The sequence below is a fragment of the Bos indicus genome, chromosome 22 (assembly GCF_029378745.1).
Source record: "Bos indicus isolate NIAB-ARS_2022 breed Sahiwal x Tharparkar chromosome 22, NIAB-ARS_B.indTharparkar_mat_pri_1.0, whole genome shotgun sequence".
NCBI classification, from domain to species: Eukaryota; Metazoa; Chordata; class Mammalia; order Artiodactyla; family Bovidae; genus Bos; species Bos indicus.
This window is the reverse complement of record NC_091781.1, coordinates 12818439-12842447: the sequence shown is the minus strand read 5'-3', so window position 1 is coordinate 12842447 and position 24009 is coordinate 12818439. Positions and strand designations below refer to the sequence as shown.

Here is a 24009-nt window from a genome sequence, read left to right as displayed (position 1 = left end):
AGGCCAAAGTATTGGAGCTTCAGCTTCAGCATCAATCTTTCCAATGAATATTTAGGGTTGATTTCCTTTAGGACTGACTGGTTTGATCTCCTTACAGTCCAAAGAGTCTTCTCCAGCACAATTTGAAAGCATCACTTCTTTGGCGTTCAGCCTTTTTTATGGTCCAACTCTTACATCCATACATGACTATTGGAAAAAACCATTGCTTTGACTATAAGGACCTTTGTTGGCAAAGTAATGTCGCCACTTATAAATATACTGTCTAGGTTTGTCATAGGTTCTCTTCCAAGGAGCAAGCGTCTTTTAATTTTGTGACTGCATTCACCATCCGCAGTGATTTTGGAGCCCAAGAAAATAAAATATGCCACTGTATCCACTTTTTCCCATCTATTTGCCATGAAGTGATAGGACCAGAAGCCATGATCTTAGTTGGCTTAAAACTCAACATTCAGATTGATTTGAGAGCAGCCTATCAAAAAGAACCCTTGCCAAATCTCACCAGGTCCTGCCACAAGGGGTGCTAGTAAGTGCCAGCTACTCTGTGCCCGATTAAGATTATCCAAAATGCCTACTCAGTGTCTAAAACTCGATAAAGGACTTTGAAACTCAAAGATATAGTCTATACATGAATGAACAATGGCCTCAATAGGCGAAAGGAAGACAAAGAAATGGAGATAACATCTTAAAGAATTTGGATTTTGAAGATGACATGTGGAAACATACGTGTATGCTGCTCTCAGCCATTTACTGTCATCATCCAGTTTCAAAAGGGGCCCAGAGCAAGAGATGGCTCTGTTGCAAGGCCAGGCAGTACTGCCAGAGGCTGTCTCTTGGTTTATGCAGGACCCAACAGATCCAATGGCATCAAAGTGCCTACAGCAAACAGAGATGCCATCCAGGGCCTCAGGGAAGCTCTAGGAGGAATACCACAAAGGCTTTCAAGGGTGTCAGAGCAGAGCGCCACCCTCCTCCACAGGTAACTGGTCTCCGTTTGAGAATTAGCTCCTGCTGGCTACCAGGCCCTGGTATTGAATGCCTAACTACAGGACATCAAGTGACCATGTGCCCAGGAGAAGCTAGCTTTGATCCTCTTGTTAGGCTCTGCATGAACAGTATGGACCCACTGTCAAGTGGAAATGCTATATAAGAAATCAGACCCAATCAGTTCCAGAAGGTTTAAGTTGCATGAGCAGGTAACTCGGACTTCTCCGCATCTGTGTCTGCTGCTCCGTCGCCACTCCCTCAGTGCACACCTACATCCTTATAGGAAGTTCTTGATGATCAACCAACGTAAGAGGAAAAGCCTCAGTCTGGATTCATGGATGAGTCTGTAAAGAATCACTGACACCAACCAGAAGTGGACAGTTGTAGTGTTACAGCCCCACTCTCGGTGGCTCTGAAAGATAGCAGTGAGGGTCATCCTGCTGGTGGGCAGGATTTCAAGCCTGGTATTGATCTTCCACTTTGTCTGGACCACGAGGTGTCTGGAAGAATGGGCCTGACGTCAATTCACGGACAGTAACCAACAGAACGGCAGCATAGGAGAGAACAGAGTTGGGAGATCAGTGAGAAGGAGGTCTGAGGAAGAGGGGTGTGGAGACCTTTCTGAGGACCTGAGTGTGATGTCATTTGAATATCTCTACAGAAGTTCTCAGTCACAGGTGAGGAAGGCTATTCCCCTGTGTTTATTCAGTGAGTCCTTGTACGCAATGAACATGGATCCAACAACGTGGCTACCCGTGGGTACAGTTTCACAGACTTCCTCTTTGCAGGCCTAATCTGCCTGACGCCAATGTCTGGGGACACATCTTCCTGACAGCAAAGACCAGTGCTGAGCGCCTCGCCTGGACGTGGAGGGGAGGAATCTAGTCACCCACCTGCTGGCAGTGATTCACTAGGCCTTCCGTCATGGAGCGGGTCCTTCCTGGACCACATATGTATGCTCTTCCCATCTCTGCTTCCACCTCTACCCATCACTTACAGAATACTTGGGGGTCACAGCTCCCCCCCAGCATGTTGTGATTGACCAAGAAACTCATTTACAGCAAATGAAGTTTGGCTATGGACTTCCATCCATGGAATTCACTCATCTCACTGATGTACCACATCACCTGGTGAGCTTGAGGGAAGATCTACCGATGACTTTTGATCCACCAGTTTTCTACCTCTGAACCAGGTGATCTTCAAAACACCTCTCTGATCTGATCTTTTTGAATGCTATGGTGTCTACAATGACCCAAGGCCCAAGTGGAATAAATAGGTTTCTTTCTTCTTTTTTGAAGCCTCAATATAGTGAAAGTTGAAATAAATGTTTGAACTGGACTGCAGTGTACATTTTTCAAAATGAAAATAGTTTCAAAAAGAAACACTTACAATGAAATATTGTGCTCAGCTAGTAGGCCTTTCAAACTGTGGTTACAGTCAAAGATAAATAAGCAATAACATTAAAAAGAGATTTGATCCTAGATAATGTCCTATTGGATAGATTAAAAAAGAGGAGAGCAAAGTTGCTCTAGGCAAAAAAAAAAAAAAAGAAAAGAAATCTACAATTCAACACCATGGCAGGAGGGAAACTGTTTAATGATCTTTAACATTAGCCTGCTCCACAGCAAGTTTCACCAACCCAGCTATACTTCAGTAATATGTCTTCCCATCTGCAGGAGGTTCAGAGACATATACTTCTTTTTAATTAAAGTTAGATACTTCAAAGATAATTAAAGGTGTGTTTTAGAAATCTATAGACAAGATTCCAGAACTCTAAAGCAGAAGATAACCAAAAAGCGACTGCTTTATTTTAAATAAAGTGGTTCAGCATTTGAGAAGGATGTCAGGGAAGGTAGTTGAGCATTGAGTAGTAATGCCCATGGATATTTAACTCAAATTGAATAGAAATGGAAAACGAATTGTCTTCATTTTTAAAAATTTTATTGAAGTATAGTTGATTTACAATGTTGTATTAATTTCTGTTGTATAGCAAAGTGGCTCAGTTATACTTATCTTCTTTTTCATATTCTTTTCCATTATGGTTTATCACAAGACAGTGAATATATTTCCCTGTATATGTAGTAGGACCTTGTTTGTCCATTCTATACATCATAGTTTGCATTTGCTAGTCACAAACTCCCAGTCCTTTGCTCCTCTACCCATCTCGCCCTTGGCAGTCACAAATCTGTTCTCCATGTCTATGAGTCTGGGTCATAGATAAATTTATTTGTGTCATATTTTAGATTCCTCATATAAGTGATATGGTATCTGTCTTTCTGACTTCCTTTTCTTAGTATGATAATCTCTAGGTGCATCCAGGTTGCTGCAAATGGCATTATTTCATTCTTTTTCATGGCCAAGTAATATTTTACCACACACACACACACACACACACACACACCTTCATCCGTTCATCTGTTGATGGACATTTAGGTTGTTTCTGTGTCCTGGCCATTGTAAATAGTGCTGATACAAACATAGAGGTGCATGTATCTTTCTGATTTATAGTTCTGTCTGGATATTTGCCCAGGAGTGGGACTGCTGGATCATATGCCAGCTCTAGTTTTTTGAGAAACCTCCATGCCGTTCTTCATAGTGGATGCACCAATTTACATTCCCACCAACAGTATAAGAGGGTTCCCTTTTCTCCACACCCTCCCAGCCAAATTGTCTTCATTTTTTTTCTCAAAACTCCAAAGGTAACTTACACACTAAAAGTACAGTGGAAATATTCTATAATGTGGCCAGTGGAATTTGCTATAGTCTCTGCCCACTGATTCTAAAGTCAGCAAACACGGCTTGGTCCCTATATGGACCCAGAGCAATGCCAAAGGAGAAACCAGAAATAAAGCACGTGGCCCTGCTCTAAATTTCCACAGCCAGGGATGGGACACGGGGCCTCCAACAACGTACTCCTTCGACCTGGTCTGGCCAGGGCCCTTTTCCTGAGCCATCTCTTTACCGTCTCTTGCTTCTGGACCCTCGATTCTGCAAAACACTTACTGAAGGGGAATAATCCCAGTCAGGCACTCATCAGTAAGAACCTCTAACTGCTGTCTGCCCACCTCATTCTTTTTCCTCTAGAGCTTTTGTGTAGTTTTCAGTACCTCAAATTCCCATTTATGGACATTTGAAAGATATGATAATATCACAGAAGAAAATTAATCACCTGACATCATCAAACAAGTTCAACTAGTGCTAACCCATTGGTTCATTTAGGTCTCATTTCCCCCACTCTTTGTAAGGACTGTTATCATTTATATCTTCTTATACAGAGAAGTACGCTATACATTCATTTCTGCTAAACTCTTATCTCCAGTATTTGTTTTTTCATGTTAGCAAGATCACTTTCAAGTCTCACTCCTAATGGCTCCATTATATTGTATCAAGTGGATATACCTGTTGACCTGTTCCTAGTGGTGAACCTCTGGGTTAACTTCAATTCTGGACTACTTCATAGAAAACTATGATAAACATCTTTGTGCATAAAGGGTTTTCCACATTAAGGATTTTTCCCCCTGCAGGCAGATTCCCAGAAATAAAATGACTATGTTTAAGGTTAATAATATTAAGGCCCCTGAGACACATTTGCAGGCATCTAGTTGAAGAACAACAACAAAATAGTGAGGCCACGTGAATGGCAAAATCGGCACAGATGCCAACAGGCCGGCCACTGAACAGTCTTTTTGTGTAGGCTCAATGGGGCACCACTCTATGGTAAAATTCTGTCTATTCCTCAGAACAGAGAAGAGAGGGGAACTGGCAGACAGGGCTAAAATAACAACTCAAACGCAGCGCTGAGAAAGGAAGAAAAACGTGGAACAGAGATTAAAAGACACAGATGATGTAGGAGAAAGATTCCGCATATCTAATTAGAGTTCCAGGAGCAGAGAATGAGGAAAAGCAATATTCAAAGAAATAATGACTGAGAACTTTCCAGAACATGAATTAGACATCAATTCTCACATGAATGAAGTCCAGAAAATCCTCAGGGAGATAATTAAAGAGAAGCATGAAACTCAGAACAACGAATACACAGAAAGGGAACTCGAATCACCCATAATGAAAAGATAGATTACTGCAAAATAACAATAATCAGACCACTAGATAAATTCTTAAAATGAACCAATGAAAACTGGAAGACAAGTGGAATCATATTGTCAACAAATTGCTTACCATGTGGAAAAAATAAATAGATGGAGTTTTTTAAAAGTCTGACTAAAACACCAGACAATGTTAATATATAAATTGTGCAGAGTGATCAGAGTTTTAAGTATAAAGTCCTTGACTTGCTCAGGAGGACAGAATGACTGATTTAGTTTGTATTTTGTTAAGGTGAATATATACGCTAAAATTACCATATAATAAATACAAGTAAATAGAAATAGAGTGTAAAGCTTTTGACTGTAGAGACGAGGGAAATGTGATGTGGGGTAGGAAAGAGAATCTAAATTAATACAAGAAGCTATTAGATAAAATAACCAAGTATATTAAAAGTGGGACAATGAAAGAGGTCAAGAGAACAAAGTAAAATGGTAAATCCAAACATATTAATAGCAGCATTGTAAATGAACATAACTTTCACATTAAAACTTACAGATTGGAAAAATAAAGCAAATTTTATTGCTTTATGCTCTTTACAACTGTTTCTGTTTATATAAGTGAAATAAAAATGTACAGAACTGTTGATGGTGAAAGGATAAGAAAATGATAAGAAAGGCAAGTACTAAGTAAAAGAAAGTTGGTATACCTCTATTAGAAACAGGTCTATTTTTAATGATTTATTTTTTATTGAAGTATAGTTGATTTACAGGGTTTCAGGTAAAGAGGAAAGTGATTCAGTCTTACACACACATATATATTTTTTCGGGTTCTGGTTTATTACAAGATACTGAGTATGGTTCCCTGTGATATACAGCAGACTCTTATTTTGGTAGTGTGTATCTGTTAATCCCAAAGGTCCTAATTCATCCTCCCGCTGCAAGTATCCCCTTTGGTCACCATAAGTTTGTTTTCTATGTCTATGAGTCTATTTCTGTTCTGTAAATAAGTTCATTTGTTTCATTGTTTTTTAGATTCCACGTATAAGTGATATTATATGATAGTTGTTCTCAGATCTAAAAACAAGAACATTGCTAGAGATTAAGAGGGTTGCTTCATAACTGACCAGGAAAAAGTTAAACTATAATGTATCTAATAACATAACACTTCAAAAACTACAAAGCAAAAACTGAAAAAGCATAAGATTAAACTGAGAAATTCTCTATATTTCTCCCTCAGTAACTGACTAATCAAACTTCAAAAAAATGAGTAATGAAGATGGAAGATTTGAATACCACAATTAAAACTAGTTTAAGCTAATGAAAATATATGGATTACTGCAAACTAATAACCTCATGGAAATATAGAACATTTGTGAAAACTATGTACCAGGCCACAAAACAAGTCTCAACAAATTTCAAAGAAGTGGAATCATGTCGATCATATTCTCTAATCATTATTAAAACAGAAAATATTTAAACTAGAAAAAAATTTTAGATAAAAAATAGGAAAAAATTTAAAATGTTATCTAAAATAAAAAAATTAAAGTAGATATTATTAAAAATGTTAAACTAGAATAAGATAGAATTAAAGAAAAAATAATTGTTAACAGGTTCTGGAAATTAAAAGACAAATTGAAATAAAAGCTTACAAAAAGTCATAACCCAAAGAAAAAATCATCATGAAAATGTTAAAAATCTATATGTGAGCAGTAACAAAACATGTGGAATACAAATATGGCTAAAGCAATACTTGGAAATTTATTGTGCTAAATGCATACATGTAAAAGAAGAAAAGTTGGAATTAAATGAGTAACCATGTACATTTACGGGGAAGGCAGTGGCACCCTACTCCAGTACTCTTGCCTGGAAAATCCCATGGACTGAGGAGCCTGATGGGCTGCAGTCCATGGGGTTGCTAAGAGTGGGGCACGACTGAGCAACTTCACTTTCATTTTTCACTTTCATGCATTGGAGAAGGAAATGGCAACCCACTCCAGTGTTCCCAGGATCCCAGGGCTGGGGGAGCCTGGTGGGCTGCCGTCTATGGGGTCACACAGAGTCGGACACTACTGAGCGACTTCACCTTCACTTTTCACTTTCATGCATTGGAGAAGGAAATGGCAACCCACTCCAGTACTCTTGCCTGGAAAATCCCATGGACTGAGGAGCCTGGTGGGCTGCAGCCCATGGGGTCGCTAAGAGTTGGACTTAGCAGCAGCAGCATGTACATTTAAGAGATGAGAAAAAGAATAAAGCAAACAAAGTATAAGGAAGGTAATAAGGATGAGGACAGAGAATAAATAAAATGAAAAATAATGACACAGGTGAGAAGTTCCTTCTTTGTAAAGTCTGAAAAGAGCCTGTAAGAACCCTGGTGAGATGAACCAGGTGGCATCACCCCACCGGGGCTTAGAAGGCACTTGAGTGTGGTGCCCCAGGAGAGCCCCCGCCTTCCCGGGAAGTGCTCGTGACAGCATGCAGGGCACATCTCCATGCCTCTCCCCATGCACCCCAACTTGATCTCACTTTTTCTGGCACCTCTTCCATCTTCCAACCATCTCCCAAATTTGCCAAAAGTGATATTTGGTTCTCTCATTCTCTTTGTTGCTTTTGGATCATTTATGGAAGAGAAGGGGAAATACTAGCATTACTTCAGCATCCACCACCAGCACCAGTCTGAGGGGAGGGGAACTGAGGCAGAAAGCCGGGGTGGTGGCAGTGGAAAGAACAAGCATCAGGTACCTGGAAGCTGTGGGAGGAAGGATTCAGATCTGGGAGCACAGAGGATGGGGGGTGGGGGTGGCAGGCACCCAGACTGCAAGATCTGTAGTCCTGGGAGAGGTACCCAACCTTCACTGAACCGTGGGTGGAGCTGAAAGACCCACTGACAGATTTCTAGTAGGTTTTCAACAAGGATTCCATTAAAACAGCATTTAAAATTTTTCTTCTAATTAGCCATAAAAGAAGGAGATGAATCTCAGATACTCTGCTTACATGTCATTCTAGTAAATCAAAGTCCCTAATGATCAATAAATTGCTTTTCAAAGAAAGCAAAACAACAAAACCACATTTATATAACACAAACACAAAACCTGCCAGATTCTCAGAGGCTGAGCTACACAGATAAAGTAAAATGATGATTGAGACAAAGGTTTTCATGGGGAGGTTAGGAAGAGCTTTGGGGCTGGAAGCACTGCTTATGCAGATTGGACTATCTTCAGGAAAAAAAAAAAAAGTATGTAAAGCGGCTTGGGTCATTTTCCTTTTCTCCAGGAATATCCAGGCTTCCAAGCCTAGGAAATGACCCGCTATACTTTTGGTAGTTAAATTTCATACCAAAAAGGGAGAACTATATAGGATAACAATGATCTGAACCATGAGTCAGTATGGGATTATTTGGAGACTCTGGCAAATAGCCACACTAGATCCTGGGAACATGGATCTAGAGGGGGCCATGACCTCTGTCTTGTAGGCAACCCCCTTCCCCTCTCTCACCTTCTTGTGTTCTTCTCCCAAGTGTCTGCTCAGTGAGATTAAACTGTCAGCCCACAGGATGCATTTGTGCATCCCAGCTGCAGATCACATATCTGTCACATCGGTGGCATTACGCTGTAAATCATAGCCACAAAAGGACTTTCCCTGGAGTGGGTTTCTTTTCTCAGCTGATGATATATAAACATACACCAAAAAATTTAACTCATATTTACCTAGGGAAGGTAATGGGGGCAAATAACACGTGGTTGAATACGACACCAAAAGCGGTTTCCAAACAGCATTTATTTTAGGCAGTTTCATCAAACTCTTTGGACTCTCTCTACACAAACACAGAATCGATTCTCAGAGTTAAGTCTGAAGTGAGCGAGGTTTCCGGCAATAAAGTAACCAGCCCGTCCCCAAATAAATCTGTCTTCGAGCCTTTTCCTCAAGAACCATCTGGTGGTTTCAGGCTGTTCTGGTCTTATGGTCACTAGTAACTGATCACATAAGGTCATTAGCAACATGGTGTTAATGGTACATTATTATCTCAGGCTTACCAACCAAGGTCTTCGAAATTTTAAAAGAGGAGATGAAGGCTAGAGCGCCTGCCCTGGGTGGAGAGGCAAAGAGCTGGGCGGAGGTGCTTTTCTGGTTGTCAAGTGCTCACCCCATTTTATAGACTGCCCCGAATAATGGCACTGTAAAAATCACTCACCTTTAAACTCGTCTCCTAAACCAAGTAAATATTTACATGATGTTTATGACTTATATACTTAATCATTTATATGACCAGGATTCAAAATGAAAAGGTAAAAAAGAACTCTGAGATTTCTAAATGAACTTGATATTTATATATACTATAAACACATATGCATACTTTTCAGTTTAGCATCTTTGTTTCTACTTCTCTGGTATTATTATTATTTCCTTAAAGTGACAGATACTATCATACACACTGCTAGGGATGTTTAAGTGAGTATAACCATTTGGGGAGCAATTTGGCACCAGATAGTCAAGTTTATATATAAATATGTAATATGCATATATTACATATGTGAATATGTAAGTTTATATTATAAATATGACCCCTCTCTTCTACTTTTGGGCATACATTCTCAAGAATTTCTTTCGGTGTGCATGAATACATTTCAAAGACATTTACTGCACACATCTGTGTCATAGCCACAGAAGAAATACAGAAACAAGCTAAAACCCATCATAGAGGAGACAGATTGGTAAAATACAGTATTTTCATAAGATGGAATGATGTTTAACAGTTAAAAAATATAAATATAATCTGTATAAAACAATCCAATTGTTCTCTCAAAAACACTAAGTGATAATGCAAGATTCTTTCACAGAAAGTAAAAGAGAAACCACCCTTATGGAAAATTCTGTAGCAAAGTGGGCCATGAATAAACGTGCAAGTATATTCTGTCCCACTAGAAAAGAAAAGCAAAGTAAAAATAAGATTCTTTTTTTCCCTTTGCCTATGAAATTAACAAAGCTGATGAATAATTATGTCTCTTACTAACAAGGCCTGGGGATCTGGCCCACTCAGACACCAGCAGTGGCAACACAAATTTATACACTTTCCTGGAGAGTCATTCGGCAATATGTATCAAATATTTAAAGAAAAGTAAGTAAATTTTGACAAAATAATTCATCCTAAGAAAACAAAAATGCGTGCAAAGATTACGTGCAAAGATTAGGCTATAATTAAAAAGTATAAAGTGCTTAATATTTTAAAAGAATGATTTTGTTGAATAAATCACAGTACACAGATGAAATGGATTATTAAGAGAATAAAAATAATGACAGAGAAGAATAATCATTGACATTAATGCTGCTCACATTTTGTTGAGTTAAGAAATTTTGCATTTGTGTTTAAAACAATTATATTCATCTGATCCTTATTATTCAAGGATCTTTGGTACCACAGAGGAGTTACTTAGAGTAAACCCTCTTAAGATGGGGACCAAAATTTCAGACTAAATAATGGGAAATAAAAAAGCTTGATTAGCACCATATTTGAAGAAAAAGAAACAAAAGAACGCATTTTCATTTTCTATTTTACCAAATTGTGATAATAGGATTTTTCATAGGAAATGATATTTAGGATAGATCCTAAAACTCATTTGAAGCCTAGAGGATCGAGAATAGCCAAGACAATTTTGAAGAAAAAGGCTAAGAAAGGAAGATTTATTGTAAAACTTTAATAATTAAATGAAAGTGATATTAGCTCAGGAATCACAGAAAGATTAATAGAACAGAACAGAACAGAGTTAAGAAAAAGATCCAGAAAAAAAAAATAACCAAAGTTGGTATATGGCAGAGGTGGCAACAGAATAAATGAGAAAATAGTTAAATATTCAGTGATAATGTGGTAATGGTTTTCAACAAGGAAAACATTAGATCCCTGCCTCACACAGTACAGAAATATAATTGTCAAATGAGTTTTAAGATCTAAAAGTTTTATTTACTAAAAAATGGTGAGGTATAGAAAAGAAACTTGGAAATCAAAACATTTTTAAAAGCTCCCTAAGGGAAATGCAAAAGAAAAGCAGTGAAATACATTTCAGGCTTATCAAAATAACCAAAATTAAAACATCTAATTAATGTCAGGCATAGCCAAATATCAGATCAGATCAGATCAGATCAGTCACTCAGTCGTGTCCGACTCTTTGCGACCCCATGAATCACAGCACACCAGGCCTCCCTGTCCCTCACCAACTCCCAGAGTTCACTCAGACTCACGTCCATCAAGTCAGTGAGGCCATCCAGCCATCTCATCCTCTGTCGTCCCCTTCTCCTCCTGCCCACAATCCCTCCCAGCATCAGAGTCTTTTCCAATGAGTCAACTCTTCGAATGAGGTGGCCAAAGTACTGGAGTTTCAGCTTCAGCATCATTCCTTCCAAAGAAATCCCAGGGCTGATCTCCTTCAGAATGGACTGGTTGGATCTCCTTGCAGTCCAAGGGACTCTCAAGAGTCTTCTCCAACACCACAGTTCAAAAGCATCAATTCTTTGGTGCTCAGCCTTCTTCACAGTCCAACTCTCACATCCATACATGACCACAGGAAAAACCATAGCCTTGACTAGATGAACCTTTGTTGGCAAAGTAATGTCTCTGCTTTGAATATGCTATCTAGGTTGGTCATAACTTTCCTTCCAAGGACTAAGCGTGTTTTAATTTCATGGCTGCAGTCACCATCTGTAGTGATTTTGGAGCCCAGAAAAATAAAGTCTGACACTGTTTCCACTGTTTCCCCATCTATTTCCCATGAAGTGATGGGACCGGATGCCAAGATCTTCGTTTTCTGAAATGTTGAGCTTTAAGCCAACTTTTTCACTCTCCTCTTTCACTTTCATCAAGAGGCTTTTGAGTTCCTCTTCACTTTCTGCTATAAGGGTGGTGTCATCTGCATATCTAAGGTTATTGATATTTCTCCCGGAAATCTTGATTCCAGTCCAGCGTTTCTCATGATGTACTCTGCATATAAGTTAAATAAAGAGGGTGACAATATACAGCCTTGATGAACTCCTTTTCCTTTTTGGAACCAGTTTGTTGTTCCATGTCCAGTTCTAACTGTTGCTTCCTGACCTGCATACAAATTTCTCAAGAGGCAGATCAGGTGGTCTGGTATTCCCATCTCTTTCAGAATTTTCCACAGTTTATTGTGATCCACGCAGTCAAAGGCTTTGGCATAGTCAATAAAACAGAAATAGATGTTTTTCTGGAACTCTCTTGCTTTTTCCATGATCCAGCGGATGTTGGCAATTTGATCTCTGGTTCCTCTGCCTTTTCTAAAACCAGCTTGAACATCAGGAAGTTCACGGTTCACATATTCCTGAAGCCTGGTTTGGAGAATTTTGAGCATGACTTTACTAGCGTGTGAGATGAGTGCAATTGTGCGGTAGTTTGAGCATTCTTTGGCATTGCCTTTCTTTGAGATTGGAATGAAAACTGACTTTTTCCAGTCCTGTGGCCACTGCTGAGTTTTCCAAATTTGCTGGCATATTGAGTGCAGCACTTTCACAGCATCATCTTTCAGGATTTGGAATAGCTCAACTGGAATTCCATCACCTCCACTAGCTTTGTTCGTAGTGATGCTTTCTAAGGCCCACTTGACATCACATTCCAGGATGTCTGGCTCTAGGTCAGTGATCACACCATCGTGATTATCTGGGTCGTGAAGATCTTTTTTGTACAGTTCTTCTGTGTATTCAAACATACAGGCATACAAAGAACTCCAGGACAGTGTTGGTGGGAGTGTAAAGTGATACAGCAGCTCTAAAGGGCAACTTGCAAAACCTCAAAGGGCTGAAGTAACAGCAAGACACTTATAAAGGATATCCTATCACCCAGTTACTCAACTCCTAGGGATATATACCTTAGACACACTCCTGTACATTCTACAAGAGCCTATCAAGAATATTCCCTGCAATACTTTTGACAATAGCAAAAGGGATTTTCTCAAGTTGTGGTAAGCAGGGGCTAGTCTCTAGGCGTGGTACGCAGGCTTCTCATTGAGGTGGCTTCTCTTGTTGCAGAACATGGGCTTCAGGCTGCATGGGCTTCAACAGTTGCGGCACATGGCTCTAGAGCACAGGCTCAGTAGCTGTGGGGCACGGGCTTAGTTGCTCTGTGGCATGTGGGAGCTTCTGGGATCAGGGATTGAACCTGTGTCTCCTGTATTGGCAAGCAGATTCTTTACCACTGAGCCACCAAGGAAACCTATAATTTTTTATAATGTATCTGTTTGTGGCTTTTTATATTTATTTTTATTTATTTGTTTGGCTGCACCAGGCCTTAGCTCTGGCACACGGGGTCTTTAATTGTGGCATGCAGGATCTTTAGCTGTGGCATGTAGGATCTAGTTCCCTGACCAGAGATTGAATCCAGGACTGCTGCATTGGGAGCACCGGGTCTTAACCACTGGACCACCAAGAAAGTCCCTGTTTATTGTTTTAATTTTTAATACATCATTTTATTAAAGGACGGGCACAAATAGTCCTCTATGTATTTCTCCCTTCCACCTTCAATCCTCCAGGTAAACATGGAGTTCTTCTGAGAGCATCTTTTTTTATAAATGAAGTATAGTAGATTTACAATGTCATATTCATTTCAGGTGTATAGCAGAGTGATTCAGTTATACAGACACATACACACACACAAATATATATATATTCTTTTTCAGATTCTTTTCCATTATAGGTTATTACAGGTATTGAACATAGTTCCCTGGGCTATACAGTAGTAGGTCCTTGCTGTTTATCTATTTTATATATAGTAGTATGTATCTGTTAATCATAAATTCCTAATTTATCTTCCCTCACAGTTTCCCTTTTGGTAACTGTAAGTTTGGGTTTTTACATCTGTGAGTCTTATTTCCGTGTACATAAAATTTAAACACAAAATAAGGCTACACATTCTGACCGGCACACACTTAGCCTCAGTGTTACAGGCTGCATGGACTCAGCTCCAAATCCCCATCCTTCACTGTGTGGATTTCCCCCTCACTCAGCAGAGAAGTTTCTATTTATGGCAATCCCACACTTGGACTCAAGAAGCTACTACAAGAAGCTGTAACAAGAAGTTACAACCTGCTATACCAGGTGCCAGAGAGGACAGGAGAATTATGCAAGACTCCTCTCACCCTGCAGAGGGTACCACTCAGCTAGGGAAGCTGTCTGAGAGACTGGCTCTCAGTCCTCACTCTGGCTCACACAGTGTGAAAACTCAAGAGTGCTTAATTGCCAAGGCCCAGTACCCTCATCATTAAAGTGAGAACATCACTCTCCTCCTGTTTGGAACAGTAAGTGAATACATAGACTGTGTCCAGCATACACAAGCACTCAACAGCTCAGCCGTCAAAGGCACAGCAGCCATCACATGAACAAGGTCTTCTGAGCAGAGTCTCAGTCACACTGATGGTGAAAAGGCAGTGGATGGGAGGAGGGAGCTAAACCGGTCCACTTAGCCCTCTCCACAGCTGGACCCAACAGCCCAGCCCCAGGGTTTTCCCCTGTGACTTGGCCCCCTCCCTGTGGAACACAGGGCATTTTTTCTAGCAGCAGTTTGGCTACACTCAGGCCTATTGATTCGTCCGAGTTCGCCACAGACAGTGCTCTGTCAAGAGAGCTACCTGACTCAAGATAAAGAACTCCTTATCTCACACCCTTGGAAGAATTCTGGGGTGAAATGAGACCAGAAGGATCACAACACACCTAAGTTAGCTTTTTGGTTGACCCCTTTAGAATTCCAAGGACATACTGCAGCTTCACAGTATTAGAAGGCAATAGTGTCTCAGGTCCACTCACCTCCAACACACAGCTGCCTCCAACCCACAAGTCACCCTTCTCAAAAGCTGGCATAGGGGTCTATTCAAGGACTTAGTAGCAGGCACCAGAGAGGAGGCCTGTCTGCCAGATACAGGAAAAACCACAGTATTTGTAAGTCACTTTTGGAGATACTTTTGGAGATCCTGAGGAATTTTATTCCTGGGATTCTTTCCTGAGGATTTCCGAAAGGATGGTGGATGTGTCAGTTACCCCGCCAATGTGGCGCCACCATGCGGCAACAGCACAAACAGCTCATGATTTCACTCAGTCTTGAAATTCGGTGCTTCTTTACCAACTTTTAACTTTGAGGAATTCAAAATACTTCTATTTTCATATGTCAAATGAGTTCACTCATATCTTTTCTTCATTTCATATTTTATTATCACTATTTTGGATTTGCATTAGTCAAATACGCTCTATGAATAAACCATCCTCAGCGTCAGCACCGTTATATGTGAGGTTGGGATTGTTACATCACCCAAGAACTGATGATCAGATTGTCGGAGGGCAACCAGATCAGATTCCACCCAGATCTTAAGACCAAATTCTTCCTTCGAGTTTTTTGGACTAGCTTAGGTATAATTACCTTTGGTTTGCATATATTTAAAAAAAGGAGGTGAAAACCATCGAGGGGTTTTGAAACTAAAATGATGGCTTTGAAACTAAAATGGTAACTAATAGAAATAAGAAACAAAACTGATCTGACAAAACTAAGCAGGTTGGTGGTTTACCTTCAGGGGAAGGGAACTGATAGTTTCTGCAGGGGATAATCTGGAAGCTGGGAATATTCTAGGTCTTAATCTGGGCACTTGTCACACAGGTGGGTTCAGTTTGTGAAAATCTTCAGATCTGTGCAGTTTTCTGAGATGATAGTATCTGACCATTCAGTCAACACTCCTTACCTTGCCTTTGAGACAAACATAATAATAACCAGGAAGGCAAAATGAAGGGCATGCCTAGTTCTCCACCAGGCACTTCAGTCTGTGTATCAATTGCTCTAAGGCCCGTGGCCACAGACGAGCTCTCCTTCTGTCCCTCTGGACAGGGAGGAAGGAGACAGGACACAATCAATACCACTGTTAGCTTTAATTGCTGAGGGTGGTTAACAGTTGACTTTCTCAGATCCTGGAGCAGACCATTCCCCCTCCACCTCCACACACAACACCTAGACCACGAAGAGAATCCTGCCGCAGAGATACACACCATCTCCACAGAAACAGCACCCCTCCACACACACACATGCTTCGCCCCACCACCAGACTCAACTCCCAACTCCAGACACATGCCCCAGACCCACAGAGGGCAGCCAGCTTTCAGCCCATAGAGACAAACCACAGATGTGGTGGATAGAGGGGAGGGGAGGGGAGGGTGGTTAATGAGGCAAGAGGGGGCTGTCCATGGCCAGACAAGGAATTAGCAACAGGAAGATGGAAAGTAATATTTTCAAAGTCTTAAACTGAAATTTGTCGGGAAACAAGGATTTTTAGACCTATGAATACAGTCCCAAAGTTGCTGGGAAATATATTTAAATCACCCCCATTTCCATCTACAGCTCAGATCCTCTTGGACTGTCTTCCTTTTACTTTCACATCTATCAGGTACCCTGAACCCCAGAGGCTTTGGGAAAAGGGGTGGGGGGGGGGGGCAGAATTAGATTTTAAAAGTTGAGGCGCCAAGATGTTTGTCAGATATCACAAAGCTACCTACGTGGTCATTTTATCCCTGAGGTGGGGCAAGGGAGACTGAGTTGGAGGGACAGGGTGATAATGTCAAAGAGAAGTGGCGACCCTTTCCTCCACCCAAAGCTCTGAGAACCGCCCACACAGCCCCACCGGAGCTGTGTAGCGATATTTACATTCTGAGACTAGGCTCCGCCTTCCCCTGGGAAAGTGGGAAACATCCAGATCAAGGGGTAGGGAGTGAAGCCGGCAGAAATAATCCAGACATAAAGCATTTTCCAAGAGCAGATGGGAGCCCAGCGCAGAGCTTACAGCTTCTCTTAGGAAGTCCCGGGACCCAGACTGGTGTGTGCAGTTCGAGTCTCTCAGATACTTACCCTGGGGATAGGGTTTATTTGGGAGAAGGAAACGGAACAGGGCTGACGCTAGCAGGGGAATTTTCAGGCACCCAGCAAATTCCCCTACTCTGCGGGGTCGTTAGTAAATTAAGTTACAGGGAACGGAGGGGATGCTGCTAATGCTGCAGGTCCCTGGGTTTCCAACACGGGACCGCTCTGCACTCCCCATAGGCCCTCCTCGGCTACCTCCTAACCTCTGAAGGATACCTTAGAATTGGCTCCTGACTTCTCCAAAAGCGGCGGAGTTGGAGGGGAGGGAGCAGGAAGGAGACGCGGGTGGGGGGTGAAGCTGAAGTGAGCACCCCCAGACCTGCAACAGCCAACCCTCCCCAAGCAGTCCGAGAACGCTGCCAGACTCCTATCGACTCCGGTTCTTAGACTGTGCACTGGCCATGACCTTGAGCAAGTCCCCGATTAGTCCCATTTTACAGAAATTAAGAGTGGAAAGAATCAAGTCGGCCACGCTGGGCTGCTCCCGGCGCTTACCTGACGGTTTAAGAAGCGTAGTGGGTGAGCGGTGAACCGCAGCCCGAGAGCTACGTGGCCAGTGGAATCGCAAACCTCGAAGGAAATGCAGAGCTGAGCTCCAACCCGGCAGCAGGAAAAAGGTGGTCCCGATTCTGTGACGACCCCCTAGCAAGTTTGATGCCCCCGCCCATGCCCCTCCGCAGAGGTTGACTGGCCGTGCCCGGGGGCCCTGGCTCAGGACACGCACGGGGTGTACTACGGGGACATGAGAAACACCTCCATACACCCACCCCCGAAGTTGCGGCAACATAAGGAGCAGAATGGCGCAAAGCTGCCAGAGAGGAGGGGACGGTACTCACACGGGGTGGCCGGGCTAGAGTAGATACGTGACCGGGGTCATCGATGGCCTCCGGGCTCCGGCCACGGCGCTTTGGGATGCCTGGGGCACCTGCCGCAGCGCACCGCGTGGATTAGGAAGCTGCGAGCAGCAAGGCAGGGGCGCGGGTCTGTCGGCGTGATCTGAGCTGCAGCGCCGCCGCGGGGGCTCGGCCGCCAGAACCGCAGCCGCAGCGGGAGCCCAGAGCAGGGGCGGGAGGCGGGAGCGCGGCGGCGGTAGCGGGTGCGAGGGAGGCGCCCGCGCCGCAGGCAGCGAGGACCAGCGGCCCGCAGCCCCAGCCGACACCTGCTGGCCGGGCCGATGGCCAATCAGAGGCGCTGGGAGCGGGGGCGCGTGCGGGGCACCGGGCGGGAGGGGGGCGCGTGCTCGCGCCTGCGCTGGGGCCAGGGTGCCTGCCCAGCGGGCTGCTCAGGCCCTCCTCCCTGCACGCAGGCGGCACGCGCCGGAGGGGCGGGGCGGGGCGCAGCAGGAGGCGGGGCTCGGGTTGCGCGCTGGGGACGGAGTCGCTTGCCCGTTGCTCACCAGCCTAGAGCGATGCTGGGGCCTCGGCCACAGAGTTCCCAGACAGACCCCAGGTCATTCCCAACCGTGAAATAAGAGTTTTCCTGCCCCTACAGCCCGGGCGACCAGTCCCTCCCTGACCTCCCAGTGACTGGTCACCCGAATCCCGGCCCGGCGTGGCTTCCAGAGTGTGGGCACCCTCCCTTCCCAGCCTCACCGAAGCCGGCGGGTCTCCAAACACAGCTCTTCCTCACTTCACAGTGCCCGGGTGTTGAAAGTCACCGTGGTGACCCATCCCCTGGTCTGGGTTCCTTTCGTTATTTCCTGAATTTACTGCGCTAGCGACGCTCCTTCGTTCAACACGCATTGACTGGTCTGACGCTGGGCTCTCTGAGCCAAGGCTTTTGTGTTCCCAAATGCCCCAAAGCCCCTTAGCTGCCGCACCGCAGGGTTAGTGAGCTCGCACTGTCGAAGGATGCCCAGCGATTGCTGCCAGTGAGGACTGCATTTGGGCTCTTGCCTGGAGTTCCAGATGCCGGAAGAAACTGGGAGTTGAAAGGTTCCCGTCCAGGCCAGGGCTTCGTTGCTTTTGCATCCATTAGGGCACAGGACCCGGAATCTTTCTAAGACGGACTGCCTCAGCCCCAACAACTCGGCTGTTACTTTATGAATTTTCGCTGCAGGACGGAAGTCGCAGCGAAAGATCTTTATTCTGACGAAGTAGTTTTATCAGAGTAAAGCTACATGGGTGATTCCTAAAACCCTGGGAATCTTTTCTCAGGACCGTGGATTGAGCCTGTTCTCTCCGTGTAAATTTGCGCAGTAGAAATGGACGGCTCATTTGCTGACCTGTGTCCAGCAGCCCCCCAAAAACACAAGGGAACTTGGAAGGTAAAGGAGTTGTTTTCTCTAAAGATCGGGTTTCCTCTCTCAAACCGATTTTATTTACCCACAAACTAGTAAAGTGAAAGAAAGTTTGTGTTTTGTTTCTATTTTATTTACATTCAATTATAATTTTACTTATCTGTGCTTAATTAGCATTGGGAGTGGTACGAGAATTTAACGGTGCAAATGAATACAAAGTTAACAAGACTCAAGACTCGCTGTTACCCTTATCTCCCAGCCTCTCAATTTCTCTTCCTGGTGACAGCCATTGCTGTCACCTTCGTGAGTACCCTCCTAGAGATAATCTACAACCAAATGTATTTCTCTAATGTTCTTATTTTTACCTTTTGTTATACAAAATAGTAGGTCTAACTACAGATGCAGATGAATTCAGGAGCTCTCAAGTGATGCCAGAAGTAGAACTGGGATCTCAGCCCCTACTCTTAATTCCTCTCTCCCTCCTTTTCTGTCTGCTTTCCACTGTGGGCTTCATTGTTAAGCTGACTTACTCCATGGTGGCCCCTGACAGCTTGTCTTTTCTCTCAGTGGTCAGAATTCAAGAAGGACGCAGTCTTTTCTTTCCCAGAATGCACATTCAAACCACCCACGAAGACTCATTTGCCCTGTTTCAGTCATGCTTTACCCCTTGAATAGTCCGGGACTTGGGTATTCTGCTTCTTTGCCTGGGGGGTTCTGACTGTCGGCAGCGACAATGAGATGGACACTGTGTTGGGAGTAAATTCGCCCATATGTTTGCAGGCGGTTCATGACTGGTCACTAGTCAGCTGCATGTTAATGCTCATGTTCATTTATGTGCAGACATTGTGAAGACCTCTGCTTCTGCAGCTGGATCCCAGGCCAGCAGGATAAAGTTTAGCATGTAGAATGTGAAAGCATTACTCTCCACATATGGCCTGCCAGTGGCTGCGTCATGACAGAATGGGAGCTGGCTTCAAAGGTTATTTGATGTCATACAGGTGTTTGCAAAACTGACCTAATATGTAAATTCACCTCTTTATAGACTGTTTCAGAATCAAGGTCCTAACATCTTCCCTAAGTTATAAACATTTTAAAAGAAAGACAAATAAGTATGGAATAGTTCAGTGATTTGGGCAAGGGCACAAATAAAATAGGAAGAAAGTACAGATGGATATCCAGAGACACTATGAGTGAGAAAGAGCCCCAGTTCCCTATTTGTTGTCCTTTGGGGCTTCCCTGGTGGCTCAGACAGTAAATAGTGAAAGTCGCTCAGTCGTGTCCGACTCTTTGTGACTCCGTGGACTATACAGTCCATGGAATTCTCCAGGCCAGAATACTGGAGTGGGTAGCCTTTCCCTTCTCCAGGAGATCTTCCCAACCCAGGGATCAAACCCAGGTCTCCACACTGCAGGAGGATTCTTTACCAGCTGAGCCACAAGGAAAGCAATCTGCTCACAATTCAGGAGACCCAGGTTTGATCTCTGGGTCAGGAATATCCCCTGGAGAAGGGAACAGCAATCCACTCCAGTATTCTTACCTGGAGAGTTCCATCGACAGAGGAGCCTGGTGGGCTACGGTCCATGGAGAGGCAAAGAGTCAGACAGGACTGAGTGACTAACACTTTCACTTTCAGGTCAGAAACAGGCATGGCTTTAGTTCTTCTCCAGAGCCGAGCTCTTGTTGATCTTTTAAAAGCATTCCCCAGGAAAGGTTTGGCATTTGAAGATGATTTGGCTACAATGAACTGATAACAAGAGGACCTGAAATACTACCTCCTTGATGACTCCATCCTGAGCTGTTATCCAGCAAAACTTTACTGAGTTCCAGCAATGTCTGACTCTTCTTTTGCCCCTCATGGCTCAGCAGCCATGCTTGCTTTTCCATTTTCTGCATGATCTTGACCACTGTAAGAGTTTTAATGGATCCTTCCTTTATCAAGAAGAGCTCGTTGACTTTTGTGCTCCAAGGAAATGTGTTGCATCTTCTTTTAAAATGTGAATCAGACAGTCCATTTCTTAGCCATAAGTTTGATGAGTTTATACTGGCAGAAAGGACATATCTCAGGAAGATTCTGGGTAGAATTAAAAGAATCACAAGACCAGGGTGCCAGTCTGACCTTACCACTTGCTATCTGTGAGCTTGGGCAAGTTACTTAACTTTGCTGAATCCCAGATTTCTACCTGTAAAGTATAGTGTAATCCTCTCCAGTGCCCTTAATTGTAATTAATTAATATAAGATTGTTATTAATTGACACAGTGTATATGAAATTGCACCTGATGAGATTTAATATATGTTAGTTATCTAAAAATTGTAATTTTTAACCTGGGTAAAAATTAGCTTATAAGGGAAATTTCTATGCTGTTTTGTGGTATTCTCTGGCATACAAATGGAGAGCCCATCACCTACTACTTCCCTATCAGCTAAAGCATGCTATCTGATTTTCCAAAAAATGTATCTCTCCCTCTTCAATGCCATTTAGCCCTTGTTATATAATATGAGTTATCTGGATATATCTCCAGTCTTCCCAACTAGACTGGAAATGCATTGAGATTGGGACCACGTCACATCTTTGTTTCCTCTGGGCACCTGGAACATTTGACATACAACATTTGACACCGGACTTGTATCTAGAATATGTAAAGAGCTCTCAACATTTGGCAATATAAACCCCCAAATAAGCCAATTTTAAAATGGGCAAAAGACATCAAGATATTAGTATATGTAGTTGGCAAATAAGCACATGAAGAGATGCTCGACATCATTAGCAATTAGGAAACTGTAAAGTAGAACTGTAAGATATCACTACATACCTATCAGAATAGTGAAAGTGGAAGTTACTCAGTCATGTCCGACTCTTTGCATAGTCCGTGGAATTCTCCAGGCCAGAATCCTGGAGTGGATAGCCTTTCCCTTCTCCAGGGGATCTTCCCAACCCAGGGATCGAACCCAGGTCTCCCACATTGCAGGCGGATTCTTTACCAGCTGAGCCATAAGGGAAGACCAAGAATACTGGAGTGGGTAGTCTATCCCTTCTCCAGCGGATCTTCCCAACCCAGGAATCAAACCAGAGTCTCCTGCGTTGCAGGCGGATTCTTTACCAACTGAGCGGTGAGGGAAGCCCCACCTATCAGAATGGGTAAGATAAAAACCAGTGACACCTAATGCTGGGGGAAAAGACAGATAAATCATATCACTCAGGCATTGCTGGTTGGAATGTAACATGGTGCAACCACTCTGGAAAAGAGTCTGGCTATTTGCTTTAAAACTAAAATCAGTGGAGGAGGAAATGGCAACCCACTCTAGTATTCTTGCCTGGGAAATCCCATGGACAGAGGAGCCAGGAGGGCGTCAGTCCATGGAGTCACAAAGAGTCAGACACGACTGATCACCCATGCACACACAAAGCCAACTTAATCTTGGGGCGGAGCCCCCCTTGCCTGCTGGCTTGCATCTCTCACAATCATCCTATATTAATAAATCTGCATCTTGCCTATCAAAGAAAAAACTAACCTAAAATCAGACTTATCATACAACCCAGTACCTTCACCTTGGGCATTTATCCTAAAGAAGTGAAAACTTATATTCACACAGAAGTTTACACAAACCAAGTCACACAGGACCAGCCCTCAACAGCCCCACCCTGAGATATCAAGAGTGGAGAGTACCATGACACATATCTAGTTTGTTTGTTGAATGAGGGAACAAGATGGACCTGACTGGGCTAAGGATACACTGACATCTTTTGACAACTCAAGGCAGGTGAAAAACTTCAAACTGGAAATATTGAATTTTCTGCTCTTCAGTGATGAATTAGAAAAATAAAAACCATATGACCAAATGTATATCTTGAGTTATGAAACAGCTCCATACTGGACTAAACAGAAATAGAAATGCAGAGAAAAGAATTTGTTTCTAGTACAGTATTTTTCTTTTTTTAGAACTATTTCCATTTTTTAAGAACAGTTAATGTTTTATTATACAGCTATTTGTTTGCTACTAAATAACAGCTTTTAAAAGGCTTTGCTGCTTTCTGTAGTCAAGTTGATTCTATCTTGGAAGGACAATGTAGATGTAATAATAGAAAATTTGTCATTCACTGACTAGGGCATCTAATAAGGGATCCTGATGCTGCTGATAGGTACTGATAATAACAGTGTTATTTTACAGGCATATATGATGATTACTGACTTACAAAGTCTTGATTTGTGATTCTCTCCTGTTAGGATTTTTCTTACTATAAATTGGGTCCCTAAGAGGAAGCCCAGAGTTGGTTATAACTTCTACAGCCAAATCAGATACACTGTTTCTCTGAATCCCGAATCAGTTCAGATCCTTGGCAGCTGACTCAGCCTGCAGCTAAGCTAAGGATTAATAAAATTAGCAGTAATACCCACAAACTTAGCCTGGGCCCTCTCTGTGTGAGCGTGCATCTCCTTCATAACAATACTCAAACCCTGAGGGTTGGTTTAATTGTCTTGATCTTATTCACTGAGACTTAGCAATAAGGTTGCTATTGACATGGCAAAGGCAGGCCTCACCAAAGAAAGGGAGATAGATGAAGGCGCCCTCTTTCCCTCTGCCTGATCCTCCCTACCCTGCTCTGCATTTTCTTTATTCCATAGGCCTTGTCACCCTTTAACACACTATTAACTTTCTTTTTCTGTTTCCTGTTTATTGTTTGCCTCTCCCTTCTGGAATGTAAGCTACAGGAGGACAGGGCTCTTTGCTCTGTTCTCAAATATCTCCAAGTGCCCTGGACGGAGCTGAGCACAAAGAAAGTGCTGGATAAATATGTACTGAATGAACGAAGATGTCAGGGAAAATTTACACCACATTCACAATTCAAAACTGT

General features: G+C 42.9%; 1 protein-coding gene across 3 annotated transcripts in view; it reads right to left on the bottom strand.

Moving 5' to 3' along the window:
• The window catches only part of MYRIP (myosin VIIA and Rab interacting protein), a 227019-nt gene extending 208896 nt beyond the window's left edge, over positions 1–18123 (bottom strand). The window contains exon 1 of one of the 3 annotated variants that reach the window (XM_070776113.1): positions 17754–18123. The gene's annotated coding sequence lies outside the window, so the exon portion shown is untranslated. Of the gene's footprint in view, positions 1–17412; positions 17710–17753 lie in introns of those variants that run through there. The other 2 variants (XM_070776111.1, XM_070776112.1) reach the window with 2 other exon arrangements.
• Positions 18124–24009: the final 5886 nt, after the last annotated feature.